Below are 14,722 nucleotides of genomic sequence, written 5' to 3'. Positions count from 1 at the left end.
CCCACCTCCCAGAGTAATGGAAATAAAAACAAAGATAAACAAGTGGGATCTAATTAAACTTAAACACTTTTGCACAGCAAAGGAAACTATAATCAGGTGGAAAGACAACCCTCATAATGGGAGAAAATAATAGTAAATGAAACAACTGACAAAGGGTTAGTTTCTAAAATATGCAAGCATCTCATAAAACTCAATACCAGAAAAACAAATAACCCAATCAGAAAGTGGGCAAAAAAACCTAAACAGACATTTCCCCAAAGAAGACATACAGATGGCTAAAAAACATATGAAAAGATGCTCAACATCACTTATTATTAGAGAAATGCAAATCAAAACTACAATGAGATATCACCTCCTACTGGTCAGAATGACTATCATCAAAAAATCCACAGACAATAAATGCTGGAGGGAGTGCAGAGAAAAGGAAACCCTCTTGCACTATTGGTGGGAATGTAAATTGATTACAGCTACTATGGAAGACAGTATGGAGATTCCTCAAAAAACTGGGAGTAGAACTACCATATGATCCAATAATTCCATTATTAGAATACTGGAGTGGGTTGCCATTTCCTCCTCCAGGGGATCTTTCCAACCAAGGGATCCAACCTGTGTCTCCAGCAGATCCTGCATTGCAGGCAGATTCTTTACCACTGAGCCACCTGGGAAGCCCTAGGCATATAAGCCCTAGGCATATACCCTGAGAAAACCAAAATTGAAAAAGGCACATGTACTCCAGTGTTCAATGCAGATCTATATACAATAGTTAGGACATGGGACATATCTGAGTCAGTTCTAATGAGGTGGATGAACCTAAAGCCTATTATACAGAGGGAAGTAAGTCATAAAGAGAAAAACAAATATTATATATTAAAGCATATATATGGAATCTAGAAAGATGGTAGCAAAGAACCTATTTGCAGGGCAGCAATGGAGATGCAGACATAGAGAAGAGACTTATGAACACAGGTGGAGGGTAGAGAGGAAGGGGAAGGTGAGAGGAATGGACAGAGTAACATGGAAGCATGTACACTACCATATGTGAAATAGCTATCTGATGGGAATTTGCTGTATGACTCAGGGAACTCAAACTGGGGCTTTGTAATAACCTAGAGGGGTGGAAAGGGGTCGGAGGTGCGAGGGAGGTTCAAGAGGAAGCAGACATATGTATACCTATGGCTGATTCATCTTGATATACAGCAGAGGCCAACACAATGTTGTGAAGCAACTATCCTTCAATTAAAAATAAATAAATTTATTTTTTTTAAATCTTGAAGAAGGACTTCTAAAGTGGCATGAAAATTTGATTTCCAATCCCCAAAATAATATACACAGAAAACAGGAGGGGAAGAATCCCAACTTAGCCTCTACTGAATCCTGTGCAGTTTCTGGGTAAATGAGGTCCTGGAGAAAGCTGCCAACAGAAGGACAATTATGGGTTTTGGCAGAAGAGCATGAGAGTAGAGGGCAGAGACAAAAGTGGGAGATGGAAGCAGGACTGAGACTGAAGCAACTCAAAGGCTCCTGCCTGCTTCAAGGGTTTCCCATTATCAAGCAGATTCTCATCTCAGGGAAAAATAAACTCCCATCTGAGAGGCAATCAGAATGTAACTGCTTATCAGGGCACAGTACTTTGACCCACTCACTCTACCCTTTCTTACTCATTATCATTCAAGCAGAAATAAATAAAAATAAGCCAAAAGCAGAAAGAGTAAGGATCTAACAGAAGCTGAAGAGATTAAGAAGAGGTGGCAAGAATACACAGAAGAATTGTACAAAAAAATGTCTTTATGACCTGGATAACCATGATGGTGTAGTCACTCACCTAGGGCCGGATATCCTGGACTGTGAAGTCAAGAGGGCCTTAGGAAGAACTGTTACTAAGAAAGCTAGTAGAGGTGACTGAATTCCAGCTGAGTTATTTCAAATCCTAAAAGGATGCTGTTAAAGTGCTGCACTCAATATGTCAACAAATTTGGAAAACTCAGAAATGGCCACAGGACTGTAAAATGTCAGTTTTATTCCAACCCCAAAGAAGGGCAATGCCAAAGAAAGCTCAAATACCATACAATTGTGCTCATTTCACATGCTATCAAGGTTATGCTCAAAATCCTTCAAGCCAAGCTTCAGCAGTATCTGAACTGAGAGCTTCCAGATATACAAGCAGGGTTTCAAAGAGGCAGAGGAATTAGATATCAAACTGCCAACATTCACTGGATCATGCAAAAAGCAAGGGAATTCCAGAAAAACATCTACTTCTGCTTCACTGACTACACCAAAGCCTTTGACTGTGTGGACAACAACAAACTGAAGAAAATTCTTCAAGAGATAGGAGTAAAAGACCTCCTTTCCTGTCTCCTGGAGAATACTATATGCAGGTCAAGAAGCAACAGTTGGATCTAGACATGGAACAACAGACAGGTTCAAAACTGGGAAAGGAGTATGTTGAGGCTGTATATTGTCACCCTGCATGTTTAACTTAAACCCAGAGTACATCATGTGAAATGCTGAGCTGGATAAATCACAAGCTGGAATCAGGATTGCTGGGAGAAATATCAACAATCTCAAAGATGCAGATGATATCAGCCTAATGGCAGAAAGTGAAGAGGAATTAAAGAGCCCCTTGATGAGAGTGAAAGAGGAGAGTGAAAAAGCTGGCTTCAAACTCAACATTAGAAAAACTAAGTAGCTTCTAATGTGAAAGGTTACATATTATGCAAATTAAGAACAACAGAGCACTTCCAATTGTGTGGCTTTCCTGGGCATCTTTCCTTCAAGCAAGGCTTTAGAAATTCAGATCACATTCCTGTTGGAGGCCATCTTCAACGCATGGACTCTATGTTCACCATAGAGGCAAAAGAGAGGTGGTAGAGAAGGCTTAACTGGTTTAAACCAATCAGATGGCCCTATCTATACACAAGACAAATAGAAAATACAGTTGTGTGATCTGAAAGAAAAAAACTAAGATCATGGCATCTGGTCCCATCACTTCATGGCAAATAGAAGGGGGGAAAGTGAAAGCACTGGCAGATTTTCTTTTCTTGGTCTCCAAAATCATCACTGATGGTGACTGCAGCCATGCAATTAAAAGGCACTTGCCCCTTGGAAGGAAAGTTATAACAAACCTAGACATCATATTAAAAAGCAGAGACATCACTTTGCTGACAAAGGTCCTTACAGTCAAATTAATGATTTTTCTTTAGTCATGAATGGATGTTGGTCCATAAAGAAGGCTGAGCACCGAAGAATTGATGCTTTCAAATTGCAGTGCTGGAGAAGACTCTTGGGAGTCCCATTGACTGCAAGGAGATCAAACCAGTAAAATCTAAAGAAAATCAACCCTGAATATTCATTGGAAGGTCTGATGCTGAAGCTGAAGCTCCAATATGTGGCCCACCTGATGTGAAGAATTGACTCGTTGGAAAAGACTATGATGCTGGGCAAGACTTAAGGCAGGAGAAGGGGGACCACAGAGGATGAGATGGTAAGATAGCATCACCAACTCAATGGACATGAACCAAAACTCAGTGGACAGCAAACTCCAGGACATAGTGGAGGACAGAGGAGCCTGGTGTGTTGCAGTCGGTGGAGTCACAAAGAGTCTGAACAACAACAATAACAATATGCCAAAAAACAAAACCAGTTACACCTACCACAATTAACAACTGTGAGACTGTATCAAGTTCTTCTGTGCATTTCTCTCCAGAAACCACAATCTTTGTCCTTGAGTACATCTTGCAAACAGGCTGAAGGTCCCAGACATGTGCAGGAAGACAGGAAATGGTCCTAAGCTCATCAAGTGAAGACAGAAAGCCTCACCCACGCTCTCCTCGTCTCTCTCACTGGAAAACACCAGAGAGAAACGGATCCTCCTCCGATCAATGCTGATTGAAAGGAAATGAAAGTGATAGACTTTTTCCATCCACCATCTAACGCTGCAGCTGCTGTTATTATTATCATTAAATACTGCAAGTAAACTGTTTCTTCCACAAGAACCATCATAGAGATCATGAGAATACTGACTAGTATGCATCCCTGTATTCCTGCTGCAGTAACCCAACCCAGAGTCCAGCCAACACTGGGAATAAAAGTAAGGTTTTGGAAGACTTCTGATCGGCCTCCTTTTCAGGTGAAAACGTGATCTTAAGACCTCTGCTTTAAAAGACAAACTGACTTCCAATTTTTTCTAAGACTGACCCTTTAGCCCCAATCCTTCAAAGAAAGGAACATTTTCATCAGATGATAGTAGTAATGTCTTGTCATTATCTTCAAGTAAGAGCTTTCTTACTTTTTTACAAATTGATCTGGGACACAACGTTTTAAGAAACATACACTTTTCCACCATCCAAGAGACTTATAAGTAGAAAAGTCACCTATCTGCTCAGGCAGAATGGGAAAGGATGGCAAGGTGCTTGGCACCAGCCAAACTAAAGAACACTTGTTTCTTCAAGTAGCAAAGCATTAAAGAAGAGATACCCAGAAGACAGGGTGTCAGACCGAACTTCTAGGCAGCAATGAATCAGCAAAACACACTTGGTGCTTGGTGACCAAATTAAAAATTACCTAATCTCAGAGGAGAAGAGACAGCCCAGGCTCAAAGTCTGGAGGTCAGTTATGGACCTGTAGAGCATTAAGCTCATGCATGACCCCAGAGTAATCTCACTAACCCAACCTCAAACTGCAAGTAGCAAAGTCAAGGTCTGACTCTTCAGCTTCAGTCCTAACACAACACTGGTACACTGCTGTTGAATTTCAGAGGCTGAAATTCACCCTGGCTGAACTCACCCCTTATACCTGTCAGCAGATCTTGGACTCCCTGGTTTGGCCCTTACTGCTCTCTATGGCATTTGATTCCAAGTCACCCATCAGCCTTAGAGAATTAGCCCCATTTCACCATCCATTGCTCCCAGCTCCAATGCTTGGGGCAGATACATGATGTACTGACTGAGCTTACCTTCCCATAAGCCAGGAGTTGGAGTTACCAAACACAGGAAACATATTTAAAAAAACAATAATGGACATGAAAGAGGAACTGTTATCTCAGAAGCCAAGATAAATATTAACGCAGACCATGGTTTAGCAGAGTAGGGCATGTTATGTACAAAATGTTACACTGATGGACTTAACTGTTTGACTGCATAATGGTACAAAAATGTGTGTGGAAATACACTTCTAGGTCAGTCAAGGACAGTGTGTTTCATTTTAAACACAACTGCTTTACTATTTTGGGGTGCCAGACATTGTGAATTTTGTCTTTTGGGGCACTGGATATTTTTTCATATTTCTAAATATTCTTGAGGTCTGTTCTGGGATGAGTAGGTGACCTGGGAGCAGTCTGATCCTCTCAGGTATCACTTTTTGATGATCTGTTAGGCATGTCGGGAGCAGTGATCAGTTTAAGGCTAAGTATTCCCCATTACTGAGGCCAGACCTTCCTGACTGTTCTGTCCAATACTCGTGAATTATAAGTCTTCTAATCTGGTTGGAGGGAACAAGCAATATTCCCAGACTTCTGTGACTGCAGGGAACTGCTCTCCACCCTCTCCCTCATCTTTGCACCCCTCCCGCCACCCTCCAGACTCCTGTAGTTGACTCACTTACTCTTACGAACACGTGAGGGGCCTTCCCGCATGTTTCCAGTGACCCCTCTCTGTGCAGGTCTCTTGGTTCTGGAACTCAGTCCTGTGAACTCTGGACACCTTGGTTTCCTGGGCTCTCAGCACCACCTCCTCAACTCAAGGAGTATGAGTTCCACCTGGGGCTCAGCCTGGACTGTCTCCCAGGGATCAGCTGGAGCAGTTGGAGTGTTCATGTCTTTGTAATTTCCTGGATATCACTGCCCTCCCATTGCCTGATGACCAGTGTTTCAAAACCCATATATTACTTCATATATTTTATCTGATATTTTTTATTATTTCAGGATAAGAATAAATCTGGCCCTGTTACTCTATCTTGGGCAAAACCAGAAATTCTTTCAAATTCAGTCAACTTAGCACTCAACACCAATATTATTACACAGAAAAGATACCACTTTAACCTGAGTTTTTCAAAATGAGGATCTTGAGCCACTGACCCAAGAATCTCCTAGAAAGATTGATAAAAGACACATTCCTACTTCACATCCTCAGACTACTGAATATACTATATATATATATATTTTTTTTTGGCCACTAAAGGGATTCCCAAGTAGCTCAGTGATAAAGAATCTGCCTGCAAATGCAGAAGATGCAATGCAAGAGACATAGGTTCGATCCTTGGGTTGGGGAGATCCCCTGGAGTAGGAAATGGCAACCCATTCCAACATCCTTGCCTGGAAAATTCCATAGACAGAGGAGCCTGGTGGGCTATAGTCCATGGGGTCACAAAGAGTTGGACATGACTGAGCATCAGCAGGCACACACACACCAAAAAAATTGAGAATTGTTTTCATTACCATGCCAGTTCATTAACAAAAGACAATAAAATCCTCTTCTAAAAGTTGGAAATCATTAAAATAGGTAATGGGTTTAAAAGGCAAGGAGAATACTGGAAGTCCAGTCTGAAATGATGTTGACCCTCCAATACCTCTTCCAGCTATATAAGCATACTTTGTATAACCCATGTCTCTCCATGGCCACATGAGAAATTTTGGAGCCGCTGCCTTCTCATTCACTGCAACAGTAGTGCTCCATTTGGAAATTGGAAAACAACAGTGAGATGGGGAAAGACTCATGACTCTCTCCACACAGGCAGCCTCTGGATGGTAAGCACCCAGGCCAAAGCCAAAGCTTTTTCCCAGAAGATGTGTTTCTTCTCAACTCACTGAGTAACTGTCATGCTCTCCACCAATGAATTCTCATCAAAAATATCAACAATCACACTATCAATCTTTTATTTTCTAATCTCAAGAGCAATTGGAATATCCCCTGTACCATCCTGACTCACACCAGCCCCATTTCCAGGGAAGGAAACAAACAGCCTAAAAGGCTTGTATAAGGTGTAAATACAATCTGGACATCATGAGGCCAAGTTTATCAGAGGAGAAGTAGGTTGCATTATTCGAGCAGTGTGTGTGTTAGTCACTCAGTCATGTCCAACTCTTTGAGACCCCACAGACTGTAGCCTGCCAGACTCCTCTGTCCATGGAATTCTCCAGGCAAAAATACTGGAGTGGGTTGCCATTCCCTTCTCCAAGGGATCTTCCCAATTCAAGGATCGAACCTTCGTCTCCTAAATTGCAGGCAGATTCTTTACCATCTGAGCTACCAGGGAAGCCCTATTTGAGCAGAGTTGCTCACAGATCTTCTCTGGGACTTGGTATTGGCCATCTCACTCATTTCAAAACTAATGGCAAAGTTATTGCTACTGGAGAACATGAGAGAAGCACCAGTCCAAGCCTGAGCTTGTAGATGAAAGAACAAACAAGTATCTCACACCTCAAATCATCATGTGGCCTCTACCTGAACCTACTTTTTTATCCAAAGTCTGACTACATTTCATTAGCATTGGGAAAGGAGGGGACAAGGTGGAGATGGGTGGATAAAGGCAGAGCCAGATTACCTTTCAGGCCATGGTGAATATCAAAAAGTGGCAACCACAACAGGTGCTTCACTCCTGAGGATAATATTACACATGGCATAAAGCATTCAGACACTGCAAGGAGGTTATCCTGTGCTTAAATCCTGATTTCATCACTGTGTGACCTTGGAAGAGTTACTTAACCTCTCTGGGCCTCAGTTATCTCATCTCTAAAATAATAATAGCCTCTACACCATAAGGCATCCATGACGGTACAACGAGAAGAACCCTGAGAAGAGCTGACACCTAATAAACTGTCACTCACTTAGCCATTAGTTGTTTGTGCATCTTTCTGTGAAGAAAGAGCTTTAAAGTATGATCACGGTCACATAACCTCTCTCCTCCATAAAACACAATACAGTTCACGAAGCCCCATTACATACAGGACTTCATGAATCCTCTCTTAGAAGTAGAGGGAGAAAGGCCTGCTTTTCTGATGAGGAAAAGGAGGCTTAGTGTCTGTATGGGGTTTTCCCACTTGCCCCAGGAGGATGATCTCATTCATCCTCATTGATTCATTCTTCTGCTCCCCGCAGTGGAAACAACAGAGGAAAAGTCACACAAGCAACAAGGAAAAAACCAGATTACCCTGCTCTCCCACAGTCTGTCTTCATGCCCTCGGTGTACACAAACTGAGGGCAGAGCAGGAGGAGGAGAAGCGACACCAGAGACGGAGACGCTGGGCTGTCAGTTCTCCTTCCTGCTGGCTTAAAGGTAAGAGCTTCTAGGTCCCTGACCCCAGTACCCCCCATTCTTTCTCAACAAAACCTTCTCTCTCCTCCTTATTACTCCCTCTTCCTCAGGCCTTTGTCCTCAAGGTTCAGCTACCACATGATTTTGGTACGACCATTTTTCACAATTTTTCCCTCTGCATTATTTTTTAATGTTATTAAATTTTCATTATTTATTTAATACACAATGTCCCTAAATCTGTCCTAAATGTGCTTCTTACTACATGCCTCTCTCTATGCTGGTTTTTCCCCTCTTCCTGTAACAGCTGTTGACAATCATTAGTCTGAATTATTTCTGGCTTATAGAGAGAGGAAGCGAGATTCAAATAACTGGAGAACAACTCTCTGATCTAAAGGAAGACTTTATATTTGAGTCTTCAAATATAAAGGACACATCAAAAGAAAACAAGCTGTTAATTTTTTTTTAAGTCTATACCTAGACATATCAAAGTGAAATTCAGAACTTTATACTTTGTTCATTTAAAGTGTGAGGATAGTAATTTAATACAGGGCTACCTGGAAATGAGGGATGTCATTTGAATTTTATGCAAGTAGTTGCTATTTAGTTGCTATGTCATGTCCTACTCTTTTGGGACCCCATGAATTATAGCCCATCAGGCTTCTCTGTCCATGAGATTTTGAAGCAATACTGGAATGGGTTGCCATTTCCTTCTCTGGGGGATCTTCCCCACTCAGGGATTGAACCCACATCTCCTGTGGCTTCTGCATTGGCAGGCGGATTCTTTACCACTGAGCCACAAGGGAAGCCCTCATGGGGTTAAAGCCTCAAACCTAAAAATACCTTCACTAAATATCTAGAATAATGTTTGACTAAGTGTCTGGATACTGTAGCCTGGACAAATTGACACAAAAAATTAACTTTGCAGATGGAAATAACCCAAATGTCCATCAACATTTGTTTTGGATAAACAAAATGTGATATATATGTACAAAGAAAAATTATTAAGCTTTAAAAAGAAATCAAATTATAACACTATAATCTGGGTGAACTTTGAAGACATATGCTAAGTGAAATAATCCAGTCATAAAAAGACAAATATTCTATAGTTTCACTTATATGAGATACCTAGAGTAGTCAGATGCATGAGAAAGAATGTAGAATGGTTGCTGCCAGAGGCTGAGAGGACAGGGGAAGGTAATAGAGAGTTAAGGTTTAATGAGGACAGAGTTTCATTTTGATGAAAAAGTTCTGGAGATTCACAGTGGTGATGACTGCACAAAAATGTGAATGTACTTGACGTCACTGAACTATACACTTAGAAATGGTTACAAAGCCAAATTTTATGTTATGCTTTTTACCACAGTAAAAAATGAACTGCTTACATGTATAGGCTTTAGTATGACGCAGACATCATGCTAAATGTTTTCTACTGATTTCCTCATTTAGTGGCTTTGATATCCCCATTTTATAGGTAATAAAACCTCCATGACAAAGTGACTTACACTAGTAAGAAGTAGGTATCAAGTTGAAACCTTCAGTCTGACTCCAAAGTCTGTGTACTCTGTCAGTGTGCTAGACTGAAAAGAGTGACTACATTAAGTTAATAAGATAAAAAGAAAACTAAACTGTTTTTCAAGAAATATTTTAAAGTTGATTCACTATATTAAAAAATTTAAGATCGAATTCCCAAAATTCAAATCCAGACTGGGTATGACTAATAACAGGACCCCTCAAATAGTCCTACGTTGACCTTCACCACGTGAAGTTCTTATCCCAAAACCACAGTGTCTCTAGAAATAAGAAAAACAAACAAACAAACAAGGATTCACAAGTAACAGGAATAGAAAGTGTACCTGGCATCTGCCCCATTCTTCCACAAGCCTTCGGACATTTCATTGTTTCTCTGTATTTTCAAATAAAACTACTGTGGTTCTATTTATATTTTTAAATTATATTCATGTTTAGATCTACACCCATGAGTAGACTCTTGGAGAAGGACTGGAAGGATACAGACCAAACTACTAACAAAATTACATCTGGAAAAACTAGTAGAAAGGGAAGAAGGCAGTAAATAAAGGGGAAATCATTACTTTTGATGCTTGTATACTCTGTTTCAGCTTTTTAAAGGCAACAATGAGTCACCTGGTATTACTGAAAGTCTACCGTAAGCCCAAGGTCTATAGTAGTTCTGTTCAATCAAGATGAAAAGACATATATGATATTATACATGTTTCAACTGAGTCGCCAGTCCAGGTTTGATGCATGATACTGGATGCTTGGGGCTGGTGCACTGGGACGACCCAGAGGGATGGTACGGGGAGGGAGGAGGGAGGAGGGTTCAGGATGGGGAACATGTGTATACCTGTGGCGGATTCATATTGATATATGGCAAAACCAATACAATACTGTAAAGTTAAAAATAAAATAAAATAAAATAAATTTTTAAATAAAAAAAAAGAAAATACAGATGATTATTTGTAATGAGCTCCATCTAAAAAACAAGTAAAACATCTCCAGATGAGATGGCTGAATGGCATCTGCTGTAGTTCATGGGGTAGCAGAGTTGGACACAACTTAGCAACTGAACAACAACAAAACATGACCGGTCTGCACATGCAACACATCCGTACACAAGACTCATGTTGATATTCTGGCCACTCCTGGGAAACTGTACCAACTCCACTCCTCCAAATGGTCCCCCCACCTCCAGTGATCCTCCTTCCATGGACTTCCTGACTACTGTTGTTATAAACAAAAAAAGCTGCTTTGATGTATTATATCCAAGGCAGCACAGACTAGTGGTTAAGGCTTGGGCTCTAGGGGGTGCAAGAAGAATAAAAGAATCATCCAAGGGAAGAGGGGCCTTAGAGATCTTTTAACAGTTGATGGCACAGAGACGGCCATAATGGCTCAGTCTTGCCCAAGGTCACACAGGTGGTCCACAGCAGCATCAGGACCAGACCTGGGTTCCCTCTGACACAGCTCAGTACTTCTCAAGGAAGAGACAGCAGAGATCTCCAAACTGACTCTCCACTGAGGTGAATACTACAGGTCTTATCTTCTTCAACAATTGTACATCATAAGGTTATAAATATTAAGGTTATAAATATTACCATGTGAATGTTCGACTCTCTTAGCAACATGAAAAAGGGCTTTCCAGCACACACTGTGTGTGTAGGGAGTTGGGGACGAGTGCAACAATCACAACCATGTCAAAGACTTTAGAGTGTAGCCTGCATCTGAAATGCAGCCTAATAGTCCAGGATGCCAAACCACTTCAGCAGAGCTTCAAGACAGCCACCACAAGAGTGATTCCAAGAGTGGGACCCAGACTCACTGGGCAGTCCTTCAAGGCCCTGAAGGGGGTGGGTTGGAGGTCACTGAAGCAGTGGAACAGATGGGGAGGGTATGCTGGGCAAGGGGTAGAAACTGGACTCCAGAGATGGATCATTCCAGAGACACCTCCAACTATGCAACTGCTGCCAGTTCAGCTTGCCACTTCCTACCAATCTTACCTCCCAAGCCTCTCCTTCCCCACAGGATCTCCCCACCACTCTCTCCTACCTCCCCCTTCCCCCACTTTTCATCTTTCCATCTACTGACTTCTCATGAATTATCCCTATCACAACCCAGGGTCCTGATGATAGAGTCACACTTTCTAGCCTCAATGCTTTTGTCCATGCTTTCCCTTCCTCCTAGAATGCCTGCCACCTTCTGTTTTAGGATCCCTTTCCCCTCAACCAAAGCTGTTTGTCAAAATCTTTCCCAGAAATGCCAACCCTTCTATAAAACCATCCTGTAAGTTCTCTTTCCCAGAACTTTCTAGATCTTTCTAAGGTGCTTGATAAATTCTACCTCACTTTCCTCTCCAGACTCTCTCTCCCTTACAGCTATACACAAGGCCCCATTAACAACTGGTCTGCACTCAGTAAACCCTAGGTGGTAGTGTAGAGGTCAGAATGGTGGCTGGGAAAACAAGTGCAGCAGGGGAAGCTGAAAAGGGAGCCGGTGATAGGTAGTATTATCTCCATATACAGAGGATTGAACTGAGGTAAGATGGGCTGAGTAACTTGCTCAAGATTAAACAGGAGGGTTTTGAATTGAACCAGACCAGCTGGCTCTTTATACTGATCCCTGCAACACTGTTTCTTCTAAACCTCCAGCCCTGAAAACCACTTCAACTCTTCCACTCACAGTGTGCAATGCTTTTCTGAATCAAAAACACACTTTCAATTAAGGCACCTACTGCTTTCTAAGTCAGAAATTAAAGATTAATTCTGGCCACAATAGTAAATAATATCTGATAAAGCCTCAAATCTAAAACATTGTTTAAACAGAGACAATTATAGATGTCTAAGATGGAATGAGCCTCAGGCCATTCACCTAGCTCAATATTTGCCAACATTTCCATTTATAAATCCTGAAATAAATATCAGAATTATGTGGAAGCACAACGATCTAACAACCACTGTGAATATTATTTTGATGTAATTATGGGATTAATACAGAACAGTGATGTTATTTACTGATGTACATAGGGATGTACATAGTGGTCTGTACATAGTGGTCATAATATAACATTATTGATGTACATAGTGGATATACATTATTGATGTACATAGTGGTACATAGTGTGATTAATATATAACATTATTGGTGTACATAGTGGATGTACAGCATCTCTAAACAAACATGTTTAATGTGTTTTTTAATGATCAAGGAAGAATTTGTGCCTACCACTATGAGCAGGAGAATACAGAAAAGACACTGAGCTTCATTCACATGTAACTGAAACAGTAACTACCTATAACAATTCAGGATTTAAATAATTTAATATTAAACATCTTATTATAGAAAGTAAAAGTTTCGTTAGTTGTGAATAACCCAGATAACTTTTCAATCCTCTACCAAAATAGAGTGTTGGGGATGGATAAAAATACCGGCTCTACAAATGTATACACTGTTCTCACTGAAAGAAAACAGAAAAATAAAGTTATCCATAGTTCAACTTTGAAGTTAAAAGAGGCTTTTAATAGGAAAGCAGTTAAATTTCGGTTCCCAGGAAATTTTTAAAAATAGCATACAGATGACCCCAAAACTAAAGTGTTACCAAAGAAGTAAAGGAAACGAAGTCTGTTCAGTTTGTGGCAGCAAGCGGTATTCTCTCCCTGATAAAGAGAGGGCTAGTGAGAATAGGAAAAAGAGGCAAGATAGAGATCATAGAGCGATAAACAGGATATCCAATACGTATCCAAAACTTACCCAAATCGGTCTTACTCAATACTACTTTTCCACTTTGCCAGTTTTAAATGAGACAGCGGCTGGGCTTTCGTTGTTGCTGTTTCTGTCCTTTGGATCCCAGAGCCCCAAGAACGTTTAACAAGTAGGATGGGATCTGGCCCCCTCTCGCATTAGAGGAGAAAAGTTTTAAACTTGGATTCTAGGTTGCTTCATTGGGAAAATGAATAATAATAAGTGCCTGCAAGGAGAGAACGTGGGAGACGTGCTCAGCTGACGTCGGCCCGAGAAGGGGCAGCACAGTTCCCCAGCGCAGCTGTCCAGATGTGTCTCATCTGATTCCCCCGCGGGGCATGAGTCTAGGCGGCCGCCGCTAGCAGAAGCTCCAGCTGATTGGTCTCCGGGGCTCCTCGCTTGCCGCCTATTGGCGGGTCAGCCCGCCACTCCCGCGGGCCTCAAGCCCCGCCCCCCGCCCCCCGGGCTCGCTCGCTGCATCCTTGGGAAGAACCTGGAAGTGGAGCGCGGGTGCTGATGTGGCACTCGGCGGCCACTGCGGGCCCGGGAGGGGCCGGGGCCGAGAGGGGTCTTCCGCACCAGGGCTAGTCCCGGCCCTGCTTCCTTTTACTCCCACCCTTTCAGGTGGTTAGGCTGGTTTCTTTAAACAGTGTGATTTCAACCCGTTCTTGGGATGAAATTTATAGGCACGCCCCGCTCTGACTTAAATCCCCAACATTTCCGAGTGGAAGGGACTGGGGCTCCGAAATGCCCACGCCCCCAAAGGGCCTCAAACCACGTCTCAGAACTTCACTCTCCCCTCTTGATCCAGGGAGCAAAAAATGAAATTCAAGAGCCTTTTTCATGGGGACAGTATTCTTTTGTTGGAGGATAAAAACTTAATGAACCCTTCACTGAAGTCCTCATTAACTAGAGAAGTTGTTCTTTCTGCAGAAAAGCCCAGGGTTGATTATGGGAGAGATTTGGAAGACCTGGTTAGTTTCAGCTGGGTGATGGTAGTTGTAGGAAAATGAAAAACGTTGTTTTGTGAGAATGTAAACAGGACAGCAAAACGATGCTTTGATCCTGGGGAAACTGTTGAAAGATTGATTAGTTGGGGGGAGTGTCTGCAAACCAGTCACCTTTACAATTTGAGGATGTTGACAGCAATGTGACCTCATTGAAACATTAAGATGGCAAAAGCTACATTCATTGGGCCACACGCCATGAACTGTGCCAGGTC

The 14,722-nt window shown here is 41.8% G+C and overlaps 1 protein-coding gene across 1 annotated transcript in view; it reads right to left on the bottom strand.

Annotated features, from left to right (window-relative positions):
- Positions 1-13,803, bottom strand: part of TMEM45A (transmembrane protein 45A) — a 113,042-nt gene extending 99,239 nt beyond the window's left edge. The window contains 1 exon segment of the mRNA NM_001075405.1: positions 13,510-13,803. The gene's annotated coding sequence lies outside the window, so the exon portion shown is untranslated.
- Between the last annotated feature and the right edge of the window lie 919 nt (positions 13,804-14,722).

The sequence above is a fragment of the Bos taurus genome, chromosome 1, assembly GCF_002263795.3.
Source record: "Bos taurus isolate L1 Dominette 01449 registration number 42190680 breed Hereford chromosome 1, ARS-UCD2.0, whole genome shotgun sequence".
NCBI lineage: Eukaryota > Metazoa > Chordata > Mammalia > Artiodactyla > Bovidae > Bos > Bos taurus.
This window is presented reverse-complemented; position numbering and strand designations above follow the sequence as displayed.